The 19,308-nt window shown below is 42.7% G+C and overlaps 1 long non-coding RNA gene across 1 annotated transcript; it reads right to left on the bottom strand.

Annotated features, from left to right (window-relative positions):
* Window positions 1-262: 262 nt before the first annotated feature.
* LOC123286961 (uncharacterized) lies at window positions 263-18,700 on the bottom strand. The gene is made up of 3 exons (XR_011504847.1): window positions 18,614-18,700; window positions 1,087-1,332; window positions 263-351 (listed from the first exon to the last, which is right to left on the bottom strand). It is a non-coding gene; the product is annotated as an uncharacterized lncRNA (long non-coding RNA).
* Window positions 18,701-19,308: the final 608 nt, after the last annotated feature.

Genomic DNA, 19,308 nt, shown 5'->3' with positions numbered 1-19,308 from the left:
TCGAAGAATCTGAAGGAGATACATGCTGTCATGGCAAAGCAAACTGTTAATGTGGCAACACCAAATGGCAAAAGCCAACGGATGTTTTTACCATCCATTTATCAAGGTCTTTGGAAATACTAATTGGCAGGATGCAAATAACCCCCTTGGAGGGTGGTGTTTCTGGGGACCTTTCAGGCCACCCATAAATAAGCATTCTTTCCCTCCCTCTCCCCATCTCCCACTGCCCAACCTACCCATCCCCACCCTCCCCACTTCTCACCCTTCAGAGAAGGGAGACGTCTGCAGTAGGTGTATTTCCCATTTATTAACTCACTGACATCCTCATCCACTGGGGTCCTGGGGAAGAGTCTGCAGAGATAAAAAGAGAAGGAATTAATCTGTTCCCAAGAGAGGGCCTGCCTCAGCTGGCTGACAGCTTAATCTCCCCTGGGTTCCTAAACATTCCTTTTATATTAATATGCTGCCTTTTTCTAAAGTACTGTTGAAAAGAAACAGAATTTTGGATAATTGGGCAGTAGCAGCATCTTTTACAGAAAAATAGACACAGTCTATTAATAGTATCTGTGATAAACACCATAGGGGACAGCCCATTCATTTCTAGCAAGCAGAGCCATTTCAGCCCCACATCCTCTCCTTAACTAAATTCTCACTTCTTGATTCTTTTTCCATTGATTTTGATGTCAAAAAGAGAGGGAGAATTGCTCCCATGTGCATACCCATCGCTCAATAGAGCATCTTTAGGGCCCCAGGACCACCTAAATATTGTAATTGGAGTCACCCAGCTCCTCCCTGACAAGACGCCTCATCGCTGCAGCCCAGAGTACCCTCTCTCTCCTCAGAACATCTCGGTAGTGATTTTTCAGTGATTTTCCCTGCCCCACTCATTTGGGCGTTAATCCTGCATTTCTCTGCAACAGCCTGCATCCGTTGTCCCCACAAGATGAAAGATTTTCAAGGCAGCAATTATGTCTCCATAGTATCCAGCCCAGAGTCTGACACTCAGAAGGTTGTACTAGTTTCTATTGCTGTGTAACAAAGGCCACAGATTTAACCACTTAGAACAGCACCCATTTATTAACTCACAATTCTGCAGGTTAGGCTCAACTGGGTTCTCTTCTCTGGGTATCACAAGACTGAAAACAAGATATCAGCTGGGCTGCACTCTGAGGAAGAAGCCGTTTCCAAGTTCATTCAGGTTGTTGCAAAATTCAGCTCCAGGCAGCCGCAAGACTACAGTCCTCATCACCTTATTGGCTGTCAGCTGGAGTCACTCTTAGCTCCTAGTGGCTGCTCCTTGGTCCATGCATGGGACCTGCTCCATCTTCATGCCTGCAAGAGTGCATCAAATCCTTCTTAGGCTTTCAGTCTCTCTAACTGTCCCTTTGCTCTCAGCTGGATAAAACTCTCTGCTTTTAATGGGTTCATGTGTTTCCATTAGGCCCACTCAGATAACCTCCCTTTTGATTAACTCTAAGTCAACTGATGAGTCACCTTAATAACATTTGCAAAATCCCTTTTTGCCATGTAATATGACACAATCAAGGCATGGTATCTCATCATTTTCCCAGGCCCTGGGATTAGGACAGGAAATCTTGGGGAGGGGGAGGATTTTAGAATTCTTTCTACCACAAGAATCTCAGAATATATACAAGAACAAGAACTTTTGGGGTAGGAGGATGTCCACTCATGCAGTGTCTGTCCTCCCTCCTTGACCTGACAGATGCTAACCTGGCCTCCTGATCTGCTGACAACTCTATAGACCTAACTGGGCACCATGATCCCAATTTGGGCACCTCACATGGTAGAGGGAGCTGAATGTCCCCAACACCCATGGCTGATCATTCTAGCAAGTCCAGGGCTTACCTAATGTGGGGGAGTGGAATTGGCCACCCCAAGATATGTCTCTTTGGCATGAGGATTATTTGGGGCTGGTTACTTTTAACAAACTGCAGACAGGAAGGCAACTCTGAAAAGCAGAGTTTACCTACCCTTTAAGAGACATTTACATTGTAAAGGAAATCTCCATCTGTAAAGGTGTCTCCCTCTCTGTACCAGGAAGAAGGGGGGATTACCTTATCTCTAGAAACTCTTAATCGATGCCAAAGGCAAGGACTTAAATCTGCATCTTTTTTACTGTACTTGTCTGATAACCTCCTGTAACTAACTCCCCCTACCACCATCCTCCTTTGTCTTTAGCTGAAGATGATATTTAAGGTGGTGACTTCAGCCATTTTGGTGAGTTCCTCAGTTTGCCTGAGCCTATCCCATGTATACATGTTATAAAGCTGTGTTTAATTTTCTCCTGTTATTCCGTCTCATGTGAATATAATTTGTTCTCTGGCCAGAAGAACCCAGAGAGGGTAGAGGAAATGTCTTCCTCCCCTACACTAACCAATAAGCCCATTAGCCACACTCGGAGACTTTGCTCTCCTTAATTGGGCCAGAGATGGTTCATGGTCTTACAGCTTTAAAAGAGGCCCATTTCTCCTCCGCCAACCTCATCCCCTAGAGCCTAGACCTGGGCTGGATTGGGCTCTTTGCTTGACAGTAAAACTTCTCCATTCAATTCTCAACCCTTAGTTTCTCAGTCTTTTCTTTTCTTTTCTTCTTCTTTTTGACCAGAAGTCTTTCTGCTGGCTGATCTGATATCCTTGTACCCATTGTTGCATTCTCTATCCTGTGCCCATGGCTCCATCCCTCCTCCTCTCTTCTGCAGCTCCTGAAAGTCTTTTTCTCCTTCATCTGCAGATGGGAGAGTCTCCCACTCCTCACCCCAGATGCCACTATTTCTATTTCTCACCATAGATTTTGCTAACTCTGTATCTCAGATGCAATCAGTATATATCTGTTAATTGAATGAATGAGTGAGTGAATGAATTGGTGAATTTAAAACATCTATGCTTTTCTAATCTCCTATTGTCCTTTAGGATCAGAACCACGGGCTGCCTTTCTGCTTATGGGATCATTAATTTACTCATTCAGTTATCCCCGGGAATACAAAGATAAATATGAATAGGATAAACACTTTCTCCTAGGCTGTTGAACTTGTGCTCAGTAGAGGATCTGGGGCATTTCCCCTTTGGGATAAGCTCTGCCAGCCCAAAGGTGTCTATAAAATTCACCATCTAAGAATACAAGCTACTGTCAAAGTTAATCATTAGACTCCAGGTCTGCCAATCCAGGAGGGATAGGATCCCTTTCTTTTGTGAAATACAGCATTCTCATTGTTTTTCACTAAAAGAGACACTTAAATTTGCTTCCCACCAGGTTTGAAGCTGGTGCCTAATGTGGCTGAAAATGTTACTGAGCCCAGCCAGGAAATCCAATGCCTCGAGGCGGCCTGGCTGAATGGCGGCCTTGTTTCCAAGGGCATTCTCCTTTGTCTGCCCGGGCTCTCAAATGACATGTTTGGACACAAAGCCTCTTAGGTAGAAATTACTACATTTGCAGGCGTTCCTAATTTGGAGCAAGGTTTATTATTTCAAAGTCTTTTTTTCAAGATTAGACTTCAGTGAGGTTTTATAGCTGAGTTGCAATCCTCATTTGAAAATGTTTTATGAAGATGTTTATTAGTAGTATTCGTGTTCTTTTTTTGTTTGTTTGTTTCCTCTTTGTGAGCCAGCCATCCTGTGTTGAAATTTTCCAGTGAGGATTTCACTTTCTTCCCACTGAGGTCATTTTCTTAACCTCTTGGAGATATTTATCTTTAGGAGCTTAAAACCTTTCTGTGTAAAGAGAGCGTAGAGAAGACAGCTGATAGGGCCTAGGAAAGTCAGAATACTTGGGGAATTCAGGCAAAGAGGCCGTTCTCCTAACGACTATGATTCTCAGGCTGGTAGATAAAGTGGTTCCTTAGCTGTAGGGGCAGTTTTGGGCCAAGGATCCTGGGAGTGTAGGAATCACAACATTTGAATCTGAAAGCCAGTCTGCACTCCCCATTCACCAACTGTATTACACTGTATTCTCTAATTTTCTGTGTTCTTTTTTTTTTTTAAGATTTTATTTTTCCTTTTTCTCCCAAAACCCCCCAGTATATCATTGTGAATTTTTAGTTGTGGTCCCTCTAGTTGTGGCATGTGGGATGCCACCTCAGCCTGGCCTGATGAGCGGTGCCATGTCCGCACCCAGGATTTGAACTGGTGAAACCCTGGGCTGCCAAAGCAGAGCACGTGAACTTAACCACTCAGCCACGGGGCTGGCCCCTGATTTTCTGTATTCTTGATGCTCTGGCATCTGGGGCCTGGCTGACTGAGGAGAGACTGCCCCTCCCAGGGCTAGTCAATTTTTAGAGAGAGCAAATTGCACACCTAAGAGTGTTCCTTTCATATGCAAACTAACCCACCCAGAGCCTATACTCCAAAGCATCTCCTCTCTATGGCTCTTCCACCCAGGAGGCAATATTCCTCTGCCCTAATCACCCCAGAGTCAGACAACTGGAGACAGTCACCATGCTCCAGAGCCCACAGATATTGGTCAAATTAGACAATATAAACCTGCCTACCCTGCGAACCCCGCCTTGACCATTCCTCTCCTGGAAACCCACAATAAAGGCTCTGGCCTGGGCCGTCCTGATGGCACAGTGGTTAAGTGCGCACGTTCTGCTTCTTGGCAGCCCAGGGTTCACTGGTTCAGATCCCGGGTGCGGACATGGCACCACTTGGCAAAAGCCATGCTGTGGTAGGCGTCCCACATGTAAAGTAGAGGAAGATGGGTATGGATGTTAGCTCAGGGCCAGTCTTCCTCAGCAAAAAGAGGAGGATTGGCAGTAATTAGCTCAGGGCTGATCTTCCTTAAAAAAAAAAAAAAAAGAGACTCTGGTCCATGCTTTCCTCTCACCCTTTCTGCTTCCTGACCAACCCTGGTGCTTCCCCATGTGGCCCTGCACGGTGTGGTGTGCCTCCTGCTTCTAGGGAACTTCGAGTAACAATCTCTTCAGTCACATTCTCATCTTTTGGCCTCATCAGCCCTGAATAATAACAAATTTTGTGTTTTAAAGACACCAACTCTGCTCTCAGACACACTTCCAGGAAGTAAGAAAAAAAGAGAAGGAAGACTGAAACCTGTGACTACCAATTCCAGATGGAGGACTGGGAGATAGAGGATAACCTGTGAAGCAGAAGGGTAGGCGACCAACATTTCCTGGCATTATCCACGTCAGCTTCATCGAGAGCTTGTAAAGTGAAAGAATGTCATCTTCATTTTGCTGATGGGCACCTAAGAGAAGTTAAATAATTTGTCCAAGGCCGCAAACCCACGCTAGTAGGCAATAAGGCCAAGATTAAAACTCAGTTATGTTTCTCATTGTTACTCAATGCCAATGCCAACTCAACCCCAATTATTTTGTCTCAGCTCCTACCATTTCCACCTCCCACCTCGCATGGGAGTTTCTCCTGGGTTCTATTCCAAAACAGCTTTGATGTTCACCAGATCTCCTAAAATATGAGAGATGAAGATTTATGGCATTGTGCCTCTTTCTGATTGTACTTTAAACAAACAAGCAGTGAGGACAGTGCTGAGCATGATGTTCTCCACTACTGGAGAATTTATGATCTAATCTGGGATATACAACTGACACAGGGGAGCAAGACCACGTGTTACATACGGGGAGTATTTAGTCAACTGCCAAATTGCATGGTACAAAACATACAGGTAGAAAGAGTGGAGGAAACCAGCGAGGGCTTCCTGGAATAGGGAGAACTTGGTTAGGACCTTGAAGGATGGGGAGCAGTTGGGTAAAGAAAAAAATAAAAACATTATTTTTAAACAGTATGGTATGGGGCCATCCCCGTGGCCAAGTGGTTGGGTTCACGTGCTCCACTTCAGCAGCCCAGGGTTTTGCCGGTTCAAATCCTGGGCTCAGACACGGCACCGCTCGTCAAGCCGTGCTGGAGCGGCATCCCAAATGCCACAACTAGAAGGACCCACAACTAAAAATATGCAACTATGTACCGGGGAGGCTTTGGGAGAAAAAGGAAAAAATAAAATCTTTAAACAGTATGGTAGTTCCTCAAAAAATTAAAAATAGAATCATTATATATCCAGCAATCCCACTTCTGGGTCTATACCCAAAAGAATTGCAAACAGGGAGTCAAATAGATATTTGGACACCTGTGTTCTTAGCAGCATTATTCACAACAGCCAAAAGGTAGAAGCAATCCAAGTGTCCATTGATGGATGAATGGATAAATGTGGTATATATATAATGGATTAGTATTCAGCCTTAAAAAGGAAAGAAATTCTGACACATGCTACAACACGAATGAAACTTGAGGATGTTATGTAACTGAAATAAGCCAGTTGCAAAAAGACAGACAGTATATGATTCCACTTATGTGAGGTACCTAGCGTAGTCAAATTCACAGAAACAGAAAGTGGAATGGTGGTTGCCAGGAGCTGGAGAGGGAGAAAAATGGAAAGTTATTGTTTAATAGGTACAAAGTTTTTGTTCGAGGTGATGAAAAAGTTCTGGAAATAGATAGTGGTGATAGTTACACAACAATGTGAATGTACTTAAGGCCACAGAATTGTACACTTAAAATGGTAAAAGTGGTGTATTTTATGTTACGTATATTTTACCACAATAACAAAATTAATTTAAAAAATTTTTTGCTCTATCCTTTTCAGTGCCAAACCTTAAAAATATTTGTTTTTAACAGAAATTTTTTCAAACATATGGCACATGCCCCTGCTTTCTTAAATAGAGCACGCCAATCACAACCTAAACGTCTCCTGAGGGTCAGCATCATCAGCTAGGCTGAAATGCAGCCAGACCTCTGAGGTCACTGCTCACATGTTGTTCGATAATTTACCAAACGGACTCACACTGCTCAGCTGGCTGTTACTTTGTCTTTTTCCAGTTTCCTCTGTCTCCTCCCTAGTTTCCCACATTTAGCGGGTCAGCATTTCCTTTCAAATTTGCTGTTTTATTTCTTAAACCTACTGTGAGCTGAGAAAGCAAAGAAGCAGATGCATTAAAATGGGATGCAACATAAGAATTAACGGGCTCCTCACAAAGGGGTGGGGGTCTTCCCTGCGGGTTCTATACCAGCCATTGTGTCTTGCAAGGGTGATGGCCACAAACCCGTAGTCCCTCTGCCCACCTCCTTGCCTTCGCTTTCTATCCCAAACTAGTTTCCTCACTCTCTAGGGAGCATCTTGGAATGATGTTCCGTAATATCCTTTTTTTCTTAATATATTATTGTGAAATACAACACATATGAAGAAAAGACCATCAAACAAATGCATCATTCAATGACTAACTATAAAAGAAACACTCATATAACTATCACCCAGGGCAGGAAATAGATTGTCCCTGCACACCAGGACCCCCCTTCAACACACACACACACACACCCCTGTGTATTACAATCCACTTTCTCCCCTGACACAACTCATCACTGTCTTGAACTTCATGGTAAGCACTTCCTTTGCCCTCTGAAGCATGCATCCTAAATAATACAGTTTAGCTTGCTTGTTTAGGGACTTTATACAGGTGGAATCACACTGCGTCAAGCTTCTTTTGCTCAACATTGTGTTTCTGAGATTCATCCTCATTATTGATACAGCAGTAGTTCCTTCTGTTTCATTGCTGGGTAGTTTCTCCGTTGTATGAACATGTGACAATCTTCTCATCCGCTCTGCCCTTTATGGACTCTGGTAACACCACCAGGAGTCATGGCTGCTTCTTGCTAGGTAAGGTATACATAATATATATTCCCTATATTAAATTCCTCTGTTTGAAACAACTAAAGTGGGTACTGCTTTCTGACTGGGCTCTTACTAATGCATTTCCTAATCGGCATTTCCCAAATGTTCTGATGATGATAATCACTTGCTAATCACCAAGGAGAACTTACTAAAATTACACATTCCAGGGACCCTAAACCCACACCTCATGCATCAGGCTTTCCTGGGAAGATGCATGAGAATCCATGTTTTTAACAAGTGCTCTAGGTAATTCCCATAACCCAGGAAGTTTGGAAACACCATCTTTCCCATAATCCTGATCTCATCCACCTCTATCTTTTCTAAGTCTTTATTTTCATTTATTAACTCACTTCCAACCACATGCTCACCACTGGTGCCTACTCTTTCGGGAGACATACTCACGTGTCCCTCAGTCCTACCTTCTCCCAAACCCACCCTCATCTGCTTTCTTTTCACCAACAAAATTTTCTTTAAAATATCCGCATCTACTGCCTCCATTTTCCTACCTTCCACTGAATGATCCACTCAACCATGGTCTGGCTTCACCCTCACCAATCTACTAAGCTTCTAGAAGCTTCCTGTGACAACTAATTGCCATCCTGGTCTCTCTTGGGCCTTCATCCTCCTTGGCGTTTCTGCATGTGACTGTTGTCTCCTCTCCTGGCTTTCGTGTTACCACCCTTTCCAGGTCCTCCACACTCTCCCATGGACCCTCTTAATTTTGTTTACTAAGTCCTCTTTTGCCTCCACATAAACATGATTGTCCCCTAGGGTCCCTCCTTGGTTTGTTCTTTTCTAATCAGCCTATACTGCTGGTTTTTGAACATACACCCTGAAGAGGCAGGCCTCCATCACCATTATTTCAGACACATTTCAAATTATGTTGCCCATTGATGATGCTAATTTCTTCGTCACAATGACTCATAGTTAGTCATCATTTCTGATAGAAATGGGTACTTTCCCTCAATTACACTGAGACTGAGAAACAAGTTTTAAACTGCCATTTCTCATTCTCTTCCAGGGTGATTCTCATGCTCCCCAGGGGACTAATATCACTAGTTCACCAAGAATGTATAAATCATTGTTTCCAGTTCTCTCTCTGATGTCCATACGGATATATGTAACTTCTTACTGTCCTCTCCTTCTGGGTGATTCACAAACATTTCAGACTCAACATGATCAAAACCAAAATAATTACTTTCCCCTCTTGCTTGCTTCTTCTCCAGTGTTCCCCAGCTCTGCCGTCCTTGTGGTCATCACAACTCCACACACTGACGTGAACACCTCTCCCTCACAGCTCTACCATGTCCAGTTAATTTTCTTGATGTCTTCCCATTTCTGAAACTCTGGTTCAGGCCCTCATCACTGCTTTTCGAAACTCTTGCAATAGCTCAACTTGTTATCCAGCCTTTCATCTTGCCTCCTTGCACTTCACAGCTACAAACTATAATCCTTCCTTGTTACTGATGCTAGACTTTTCTTTCTAAAACATATCTGTAATGTCAGTCTCATGCCTACAAAGCATTGACGATTCCCCATTGCAATGGAATTAAGTCCAAATTCACCTGGCAATCTGACCCCAACCTATTTTTCCAGCTTACCTCATCTGCAACCCCCTACCTCCAAACCCTTTTGTGAAATTCATAGTCATTCTCATGACTCCAATATTCCGTGGACTGGTATACCTTTAAATTCTCACAGATTTCTCTCATTCTTTGTAACATGTCTTTATGAAATTGCACACTCCTCAAGGCCAAATTCTAATATCACCTTGCTTGATCCTGTGCTAACCTCCACCCCAAACATTCTCCCTACCCTAAATTAAGCACTCCCTCCTCGGGACATCCAACATGTTTGTTCTTACCTCAGATGACCTTTGCTTTAGGAACCGGCTGCTTGCTCAGAGAGAGACTGTGGGCAGAACGGCACTTGGAGTGTCAGACTCAGCACACTGAATTCTGGTTAACTGCTGACTCTCTTTCCTGCTACAAAGCGATGTCCTATTTTGTTTTGTATCCCAGTGCCTAGCACAGTGCCTTGAATAGGGAGATGCTCGGTTACTGTTTGCTAAATTGAAATAAATGATTGAGACTGCATTACAGATTAAGCATATGAATTTGGGATTACCAGAAAAAAAAGTTAAATAAGAGGAATTGTATTGGCGCCAATGATAAACTTAATCTAATTCATAGTTATGAACATAGACATCCTGTCAGCATGCGAAAGTCTAATTGATGAGCTGGGGAGGTATTTTCAGGCAGAAGTAACACCCATGCCCTTTGCCTGTTGTTGGCCTGTCCCTTCCCACAGGTACAACCCCCTTTGTACCTGTCCCAGATCAGAAAACACATGGTGTCAGTAAACTTGAAGTTCCCTATCCATCAGTTTTTCCACTTTTACATCTTCACAAGGTGCAGGGAATCCCAAGTATTTAAGAAAGCCAAATATTTTGTGTACATCTCTATTGTAGTCCTCATCGCTTTGGATTTTTATTATTATTGGTTAAAATTTCCTTCTCCCCAGCTTGACTGAGCTCTTCAAGAGCAGGAGCACTGGGTCTGCCACCTACTAAGTGCTCAACTTATGTTTTATTGAAGTATTGCACGGATGGGTGCATGGATGGATGGATAGATGAGTGGTAGGACAGATGGACGGACAAGTAGTTTACTTTCAACAATTGATATGAACTATTGCCTTTCCTACCTCCCCACAGTCAGAATGACATAGCTCCATTTGTAGGCTAAACAGAAAGAAAGAGCCTGCCTGAAAACTGATACTTTGATTTTTTTTCACATTTGCCTCCCTCATGCATCTTTCTCTTGAACTACATTAGCCTTTGAGGGTGGAAGAAAAAGGAGAGATCATTTTCTCAATAGTTTTCACCTGATCTTTCCAAAGTAGCATTTCTGAAGAGTATTGCTAAAATTTGATTTCATTTATATATTTTTGAATAGGTAATATGCTCACTGGATATAAAATTGAATCACTGAAAGGTATACAAATGGAAAGTTACATCCAGTTCCCGTCCTTGGTGAAGCCACTGACATTACCTTCTGGGTGTACTTCCAGAGACAGTCCGAGCTTATAAAAGCAAATTCATGTTTTTTTTCTTCTTTAAGCAAATGTAAGCATACCACATACCAGCTTTTCTCAACCTCAGCTGCACATTAGAATCATTTGGGGGAGCATTCCAGAAACTTTAAATCAGAATCTCTGGGGGAGGAACCTAGTCATCAGTATTTTAAAAAATTCCCCAGGTGATTCTAATGCTCAAAGTCAAGAACCACTACACATACATTGTTCTGAAGCCTGCTGGGGTTTTTTCCCTAAAAATATGTCTTCAAGATCCTTCCATATCAATACATGAGAATGCCCTTTTTAAAAAAGAGCTGCATAGTATTCTGTTGGATAGACGGAATACGAAGGGCATTTATGAGCATCAGGTATGTTCCAATAGTTTGCTCTTACACATCGTGCTGCAACAAATAACTGTTTACATCTGTCATTGTGCACATATGCATATACATAAAATACATATTACATATACGCGGATGTAGGATAAAGTCCTACAAGTGACATTGCTGAGTCAAAGAACAAGAACACCTCGTAATTTTGCTAAATATTTGTGATTTTGCTAAATAGTCCATGCTAAATATTTGATAGGTGTTACTGAACTGCCCTGTGAGGATTCATTATTAATCCAGGCTCACAAACAGTTTCTAAAGTGGAAAAGTGTGATTGCATTTTGGAGAAGTATGTGCTAGGACGTAATTACTGCACTGGGGCTTAAATTTCAAAAAGTGTCTAGAGATCGGAGAAGCGGATCCATTGTCATAGTCAGAGTTACCGGTGTCTTTCCTGACAGGGATGGCTGGCTGCTCAGTTTCTTGCTCTTTCTTGTCATTAAAGAGTTTTGTTCTCAGAAAGGAAACAATATATGCTCTTTGATGTGGTTCAGAAAAAAGAGACCAACACCACATTTTAAAATGCTTTGTGGAAGAGCATCCAGAAGTGGCTCTTTAGAAGAAAGAGCTCACAGAGCCATGGCTCAAACGAGAGAAGTCTTTAGAACACGGGGAGAATTTCTGACTCTGGAGGAATTCTCTCATTTACGAAAACACAAAAGCAAATAACGGAAAATGCAGACCCAATTATTCTCACTCTGATGGGAATAACTTTCCAACCCAAGTGAATCTTTACTTTGAGGATAAGCCAGAAGCTGAAGACAGTAAATCAAGCACTGAATTAGAAACACACTCTTATACAAAGGCATGTGTTCCTAGGAGCGAAAAACAGACTCCCTTCTGGAAGTTTCCACATTTTTATATGATTGAAGTTTCTGCTCTGTAACACTTGTCTCTTCTGCTTCCTTTTTAATCCTTCTTTCTCCTCCTCTTCCTCTGAGACAGACAGACAGACAGAGACAAGCACAAAGACAGACACATAGAGATACAGAAGGAAACAGAGAGCAGATTTTCTTTCAGTTATGACATGTTTTTAAAATAGCTATCAGGACATGCTGAGAGAAATGGCCCATAATAAAATAGATCATTTTCATGTTGAATGAGTTTTGTGGTATTCCTATCTTTCTTGAAGAAACTCAATCAACAGTCTTTAAATAGTTTATCAGGGGAGGCTTTTTTTGATAGAAAGCAATAGAAATTGACTCATGAATTTAAGGCAAAAAGGAGCAGGTTATTTGAATGATACTGGGCAGCTCGTAGAATTGAAAGCAGGAACCAAGACAGATCTGGGGACCGACATGGCCGAGGTTCATAAGGAGCTTCTATTGCAGATCTTGCTATTGGGTGATTTTTACAAATTCCCAGGAAAAATAATCTGATTGGTTTGGCTTCACTACCTGCCCACTCCTGTGGTCAGAAACAGCTGGGTCGGATACCAGAAAGCGGTGTGGGAAGTTGGGAAATATAACAGGAGGATTGCAATAGCTACTCCCAAAACAGCCAGTAATTTATAACCACGAGTATTCGATCTGGGGCAAGCAGAAATTCTATATTGAGATGCTATTACAGCTCATGGCTTTGCTCTTCACAAAAATGGGTAGAAATCTGATTAGGATTAGGATCGTACAAAAAGTTTTCAAAAGTCCCTTGTGAGACTGAGTGAGTATTGAACATGTTTCAGTCTCCTGGACAATGTCCGGGGCATTTAAAAAGTGGGCATTTAGGATCGGCCTGGTGGTGCAGCAGTTAAGTGCACACGTTCTGCTTTGGCGGCCTGGGGTTCACCGGGTCGGATCCCCGGTGTGGACATGGCGCCATTTGGCAAGCCATGCTGTGGTGGGCATCCCACATATAAAGTAGAGGAAGATGGGCACAGATGTTAGCTCAGGGCCAGTCTTCCTCAGCAAAAAGAGGAGGATTGGCAGAAGATGTTAGCTCAAGTCTAATCTTCCTCAAAAAAATTAAGTAAATAAAAATTTTAAACATAATAAATAAGTAAAAAGTGGGCATTTAGAAAGCAGTGTGCCAATATGTGTACACTCATGTTCACAGCAGCATTATGCACAATAACTAAAAGGAGGAGGCAACTCAAATGTCCATCAACAGATGAATGGATAAACAAAATGTGGTCTGTACACACGATGGAATATGATTCAGCCTTAAAAAAGAAGGAAATTCTCACATGTGCTACAACATGAATGAAGCTTGGGGATATTATGCTAAGTGAAATGAGCCAGTCACAAAAGGACAGTGTACAATTCCACTTACATGAAGTAGCTAAAATAGTCAGATTCATAGAGACAGAAAGTAGAATGGTGCTCGCCAGGGGCTGGGAGGAGGGAGGTTGGGAAGTTGTCTAAGGGGTACAGAGTGTCAGTTGTGCAAGATGAAGGAACTTCTGGAGATGCGTGGTGGTGATGGTTGTACAACAATGTGAATGTACTTAATGCCACAGCACTGGACAATTAAAAGTGGTCAAAATAGTGAATTTTATGTTACGTATAGTTTGCTGCAATTTGAAGATGAAAAATAGCAGTGTCTGATAGTAGAGATGCCCCAGCAAAAGCAAGGAAGGTGAAATTCAACACTTTATTTCCAAACGAGGCCCCCTTTCTCATGGCTTTCTCGCAATAGGTTGGCTTGGTTGGTTCCATAGGTTGGTTGTGCTTGATCATTCTTTAATTTACAGAATAAAAAATTCATGAGTTCTAAAGAAATATTTCAAAGGCAGAAAATGACTTCTTTTCTATACATGTTACTAGTCGAGCTGGTAATCTGAGCCGCCTGCATTGACACGGGCTTCTCTCTCTGGGTTGCTCTGCAGAGCCCAGGAAAAAAAATTAAAACTTTATGACCAAGAGCACTATTTCATTTCCTCTCCAAACTAACCCCATGAAAGGCCACCCATGCAGGCTCGTGCAGACACGAGCAAGACATAGCTATAAACTGAAGCAACCATCTTTCTGCTTCCTCTGTGTTGAAAAAGCAAAACAAAAGAGAATACAATTTAGAGGTGATACAATTTAAATTTGCTGGTTTTCATCTTAATAATTTACAACTGGTGAAGTGGTGAGGTTATCAATAGTCTTTCATGTGGTTACTTTCAAAATGTTATTTATTACCCTCTCCAGACCATGGCTTTCTGGTTTGTTCAATTGACTTCCCCACTTATTTGGCCTTTCCTCTGCACAGAGGCCCTTCCAGCCCTCAAATGCTCTCCTCCATCCTGAAACTATCCACATCTATCAATATCTTTTCTTTTTTTTTTTTTTGAGGAAGATTAGCCCTGAGCTAACATCTGTTGCCAATCCTCCTCTTTTTGCTGAGGAAGACTGGCCCTGAGCTAACATCCATGCCCATCTTCCTCTACTTTATATGTGGGATGCCTGCCACAGCATGGCTTGCCAGGCGGTACCTTGTCTGCCCCCAGGATCTGAACCGGCAAACTCCAGACCACCAAAGTGGAACGTGCAAACTTAACCTCTGGCCACTGGGCTGGCCCCAAGATCGTTTCTTGAAAGTCTTTCTATAAAAAGTCTTTCTTCTAGAGTCTTCCTGACCTTTTCAGATCTCTTTGTCCAGTGAATTGCTATGACACTAATTACTCTTTTTTTTCATGGTGTATAGGACTTTGGACTATCAAAGTATAACTTTCAAAAGTTGAAAACCTGACTCTCTTGGGGCCAGACCAGTGGTGCAGTGGTTAAGTGTGCATGTTCTGCTTCAGCAGCCCGGGGTTCGCCGGTTCGGATCCTGGGTGTGGACACAGCACCGCTTGGCAGGTCATGCTGTGGTAGGCGTCCCACGTATAAAATAGAGGAAGATGGGCACGGATGTTAGCTCAGGGCCAGTCTTCCTCAGCAAAAACGGAGGATTGGCAGCAGTTAGCTCAGGGGTAATCTTCCTCAAAAAAAACCCCAAAAAACCAAAACTGACTCTCAGACAAATATGGAATGAACACAGCAATTATTTATGTAACTAATTTACAATGGGTGCCAGGAGGGTGGTAAAGCAGGTTCAAATGAGAATTTGATGAACAGAGGTCTGTGTAGTCAGTCAGAAAAGACACCCTAAAATAAGTTTTCTAAGTTACAGAGAAAACTGGTTAATGTCCTACGGGGCAATGAAACCATAACCTTTGGAGTTATCTTCACTAGTCTTGGAAATCTACAAACTAACATGTAACTTCAGAGAATCTGGGCCTTAGTCATTAGTAAACAGCAAGACAAACAAACATACATCTCCTGGAGAATTAAATAAATTTGGAGGATGTTAGCTGCACCTATTGTGGTAATCATTTCACAATATATGTAAATCAAACCATCATGCTGTACACCTTAAACTTATACAATGATATATGTCAATTATTTCTCAATAAAACTGGAAAAAAAAGATTTACAGGAAACTAAAAGAAAAAAATTGGGAGTGCCTTGGGCTAGACAATATTCCCATACGATATTGAAAGGACGTGAAGTCATCCTTTTACCCAATATCAAAGTTTTTGGGTAATTTGTCTCGGCCAGGTCACTCCATTCTATAGGAGGAAACAGAAGTTTGGAGAGGTCAGCTAACTCATCCAAGAGCGCACAACTGTGAGGCGCTGAGCTGGGGCTTGAAACCGAGTCTGCTTGGCCCCAGCACAGCACTTCTCTAAATGCAGATGAGGGGCCACAGGTGGATGGTCCTCAGCAGGTGGAGTTGGCAGAGGACATATCTCCCCTGTGTGTGCACATGGGATCCGGGGGCTACAAATGCTTATTAACTGTCAAGAGAGTCCTATGACCTATCCAGACTACCTCTGGATGCTACTGGGGATACACAAACAACAGCTAAGAAGCGTAGAACTAGTTGATCCTAGGTGCCATGAAGCAAAAGAGTTCAATGATTCTGTGTCTAGTCAATCAGCTGGATTGCAACTTCTCTGAGAGCAGATACTCAGCACTCGCAGATTCACTCAATAAGTATTTGATGAGTTCCATCTGCGGCAGATTATATTTTCCAAAGATAGCCACACCTACATGTTTGTCCTGTCTCACACGGTCTTCCTACAATGGGACTGACTCTCCTTCCACTGAGAGGGAGCAAGGCTTCCTCCAGCCCTTGCATCTGGGTGGTGGCTGCTCTGACGGACGGAGCACAGCAGAAGTGATGCTATGTGACTTCTGAGGTTGGTAGTAGAAAGTTACACCACCTACCTGGCTGTCTGTCTCCCTCTCGCTCTCAAGATGCTTTCTCTTTGAACCCAACCACCATTTTGTGAGGAAACCCAGACTACATGGAGTGACTATGTGTGGATGTGCTGACTAACATCCCTCGGCCCCCAGCCAAAAGCCAGCCTCATGGGAGCGAACCCCCAGACATGGGAGTGAACGAGCCATCAGATGATTTCAGCCCACAGCCTTTCAAATCCTGCAGCTGAGCCTCAGACAGCATGGAGTGCAGGTCGATTATTCCTGCTATGTCCTGTCTGAAGTCCTAATCCACAGAAACTAAGAGATATAATAAATAATTTTCGTTTTGTTTTGTTTGAAGCTACTATGTTTTGGAGTCATTTCTCATTCAGCAATAGATAATTAATATACTAACTATGTTCTCAGCACTGTGGCATTAATAGTTTCAACTTTTCATCAGTAGCTCAAAAGTAAATGTCATGTAGTTCTTCCTAGCTTCACTGAGCCAGGAATTTGAACCTTGCTGAGGGTGTGTGTGCTTCATTCCAGGGCTGGTGAAGGAGCCTTCCAGCATGTGCATCTCAGTCAGTCTTGATCGTTCCTACTTGTAATTGAATGTCCCCTTGCTCATGTAAAGAGTTAAACACTCATAGCCCTGACAAAAAAAGCCAAGTGCTTGTCCTGGAAGTGAAGAGAAATTGGGGATATTTAAGAAAGTAACGATTCTTAGTGAAAAAAAAAAAAAGAGAAAAGAAAAGTTCAGTGGAGGATCAGGTTAGATGCGATATGGCCTCGTCCACCATATTGTTTAGATGACAATAGTTCAGCAAGTGTACCATTCAAGGCGTAACTACATTTTATGGCGAAAGGCTTTCCTGGAGCAGAGGTGTGCACATCGGTAGCATAACGAAGGTCTCTGGATGTATTCTTCTCGACTCTCAGTGCTCACTTGTTCTTCTTTAGATTTTCTAGCTCCTAGCTTGGACGTTCCCAACCTGAGAGGTATGAGATTTCCCAAGTCCTCTGCCAAATAGCCTCAGTTCAGGAGAAAAATAAACTCAACATACTGGTGCTTGGCCCAGCCGTTAGGGTGGGCTGATTCACAGCTTTTGACTGCCGGGACACAGGAGCTGCGTAAGCGGTTTTCCCAGGAATAAGCTTAATTTAGATAAAGTCTACTTTCGGGAACATTCTTTGTTTAACAGCATGAGCACAATAAATTACTACAAAGAGTTGCATTTTAAAGATTCCTTGATTTATACAACTTTACTCTCATCAGCTGAAGGCTGTATTAAAAATGGCAGGGAAAAAAAAGGCAGGCAGCATAACATAGCCACTAAGAAGTTAGAGTCTTGTTTTTGCCCTTTGCTAACGCTATAATTTCTCTGAGTCTCGGTTTCCTCATCTGTAAAACGGGGATAACAATAACCTGGTTTATCGGGTTGTTCTGAGGATTAAATGAGGATTAAATAGGATAATGTATGGAAACCCGTAGCACAGTGCCTGTCACACAGAGTGAAAACAAGAGCTGTTGTCACGACCTGTTCTCCTGTGTCCTCCTTGCATTTTATTCATCCATGTGTTTATCGTCTGTTCTCCCTCCAGAACGTGAACTCCAGACCCGCAAGAATCTGGTCACTTTGATATTTCTGGGGCCCAGAACAGTGGCCACCACAGGGTAGGCGCTGAGTAAATGAATGACCCATGTTTCATGTACTCCTAGATTATTTCGTAAACAAACTGTTGCTAATAATAATATCAAGAACAACTGTTAAATTAATTAAACAAAGAGGCCATTACACTGAGGCGGCTCTAAGATCCTGGCTGCCTGTGGAAGCAAACCAAAATCTAAGCGTAGAAACGCCTCAAGGTTACAAAATTGAAACCTAAGGACAACCCATCACAAACAGCCGACCAAGCTTCAGGCTGTAGCCAGTCAATCATTTCCTTACTTTGCTTCTGCCTTTTCTCTATAAAAATCTCCCCGAGCGCCTGTTGGTAGAGCGCTCCTAACCGCTTTCCGGTTTGGCATTGCCTGATCCGAATCGATTTTTGCTCAAATAAGCTCTTAAAATTTTTAATATGCTTCGGTTTATTTTTTAACACAACTAATGAACATTGCTCACTTATTAGCAATCAGATACTAAGGCTTTACACATATTCTCTCTTTTGATTCTCACAAGAGTTCTGCGTAGATATTTTTATTCTGCCCATCTGTACAGAAAGAAATGGAGCCTTAGAGATAGCATTTAATTTTTTCCAACTCACATGGCTGCAAGTAGAGCGAAGCTCAGGCCTGGTTCCAGTCCTGTTCCTTTAAAGCTGTATGATGCTGTCTGCCTGCCTAGAAGAGAATCTGGACAGCAATGCCCTTCACAGAGCAGCCTCTAATCCTCTTGGTTGGCGAGTAAGCACTATTCCTGGTGATAGAAATTCCATTTGTTCTAGCTCTGACTGTATTAATCTTGTTTTTAATTTTTTGTATCTTATGATGTTCTGACATCTTGGGGGACCTTACTGACTGAGGGAGAGAATGCCCCTCCCAGGGTTAGTTAATTCCTAAAGATAATAAAAACTTGCTTAGGAGCACACCTTTCCTATGCAAACAACCAATCTCAAGTGGATAACCCCAGTGACCTCCTTATCTAGCTCTCACATGCCAAGTCCAATATTTTCCCCTGCCCTAAGCCATCCCAGGGCCAGGTACCAGCCAACTAAAGACCACCCCTGTAGCCCAAAGCTGGCTGAAACTATTCAAACTAGCCAATCCTAAGCAGTTTACTCTGCCCTGCCTTGCCTTATCCTCGGAAAACACAGTAAAGGTGCTGGCCTTGGCTTTCCCCTTCTTCCATCTGACCAAAATCCAGCGCTTTCCCTGTGGCCCTGTGTGGCATGGTATGCTCTCCTCTCTTGAGAAATGTAAGTAATAAAAATCTTCTTTCAATGGCATTGACCTCTCCCTG

This window comes from Equus asinus, chromosome 7 (genome assembly GCF_041296235.1).
Source record: "Equus asinus isolate D_3611 breed Donkey chromosome 7, EquAss-T2T_v2, whole genome shotgun sequence".
NCBI classification, from domain to species: domain Eukaryota; kingdom Metazoa; phylum Chordata; class Mammalia; order Perissodactyla; family Equidae; genus Equus; species Equus asinus.
Note: the sequence above shows the minus strand (reverse complement) of the source record. Positions and strands in the feature narration are given on the sequence as shown.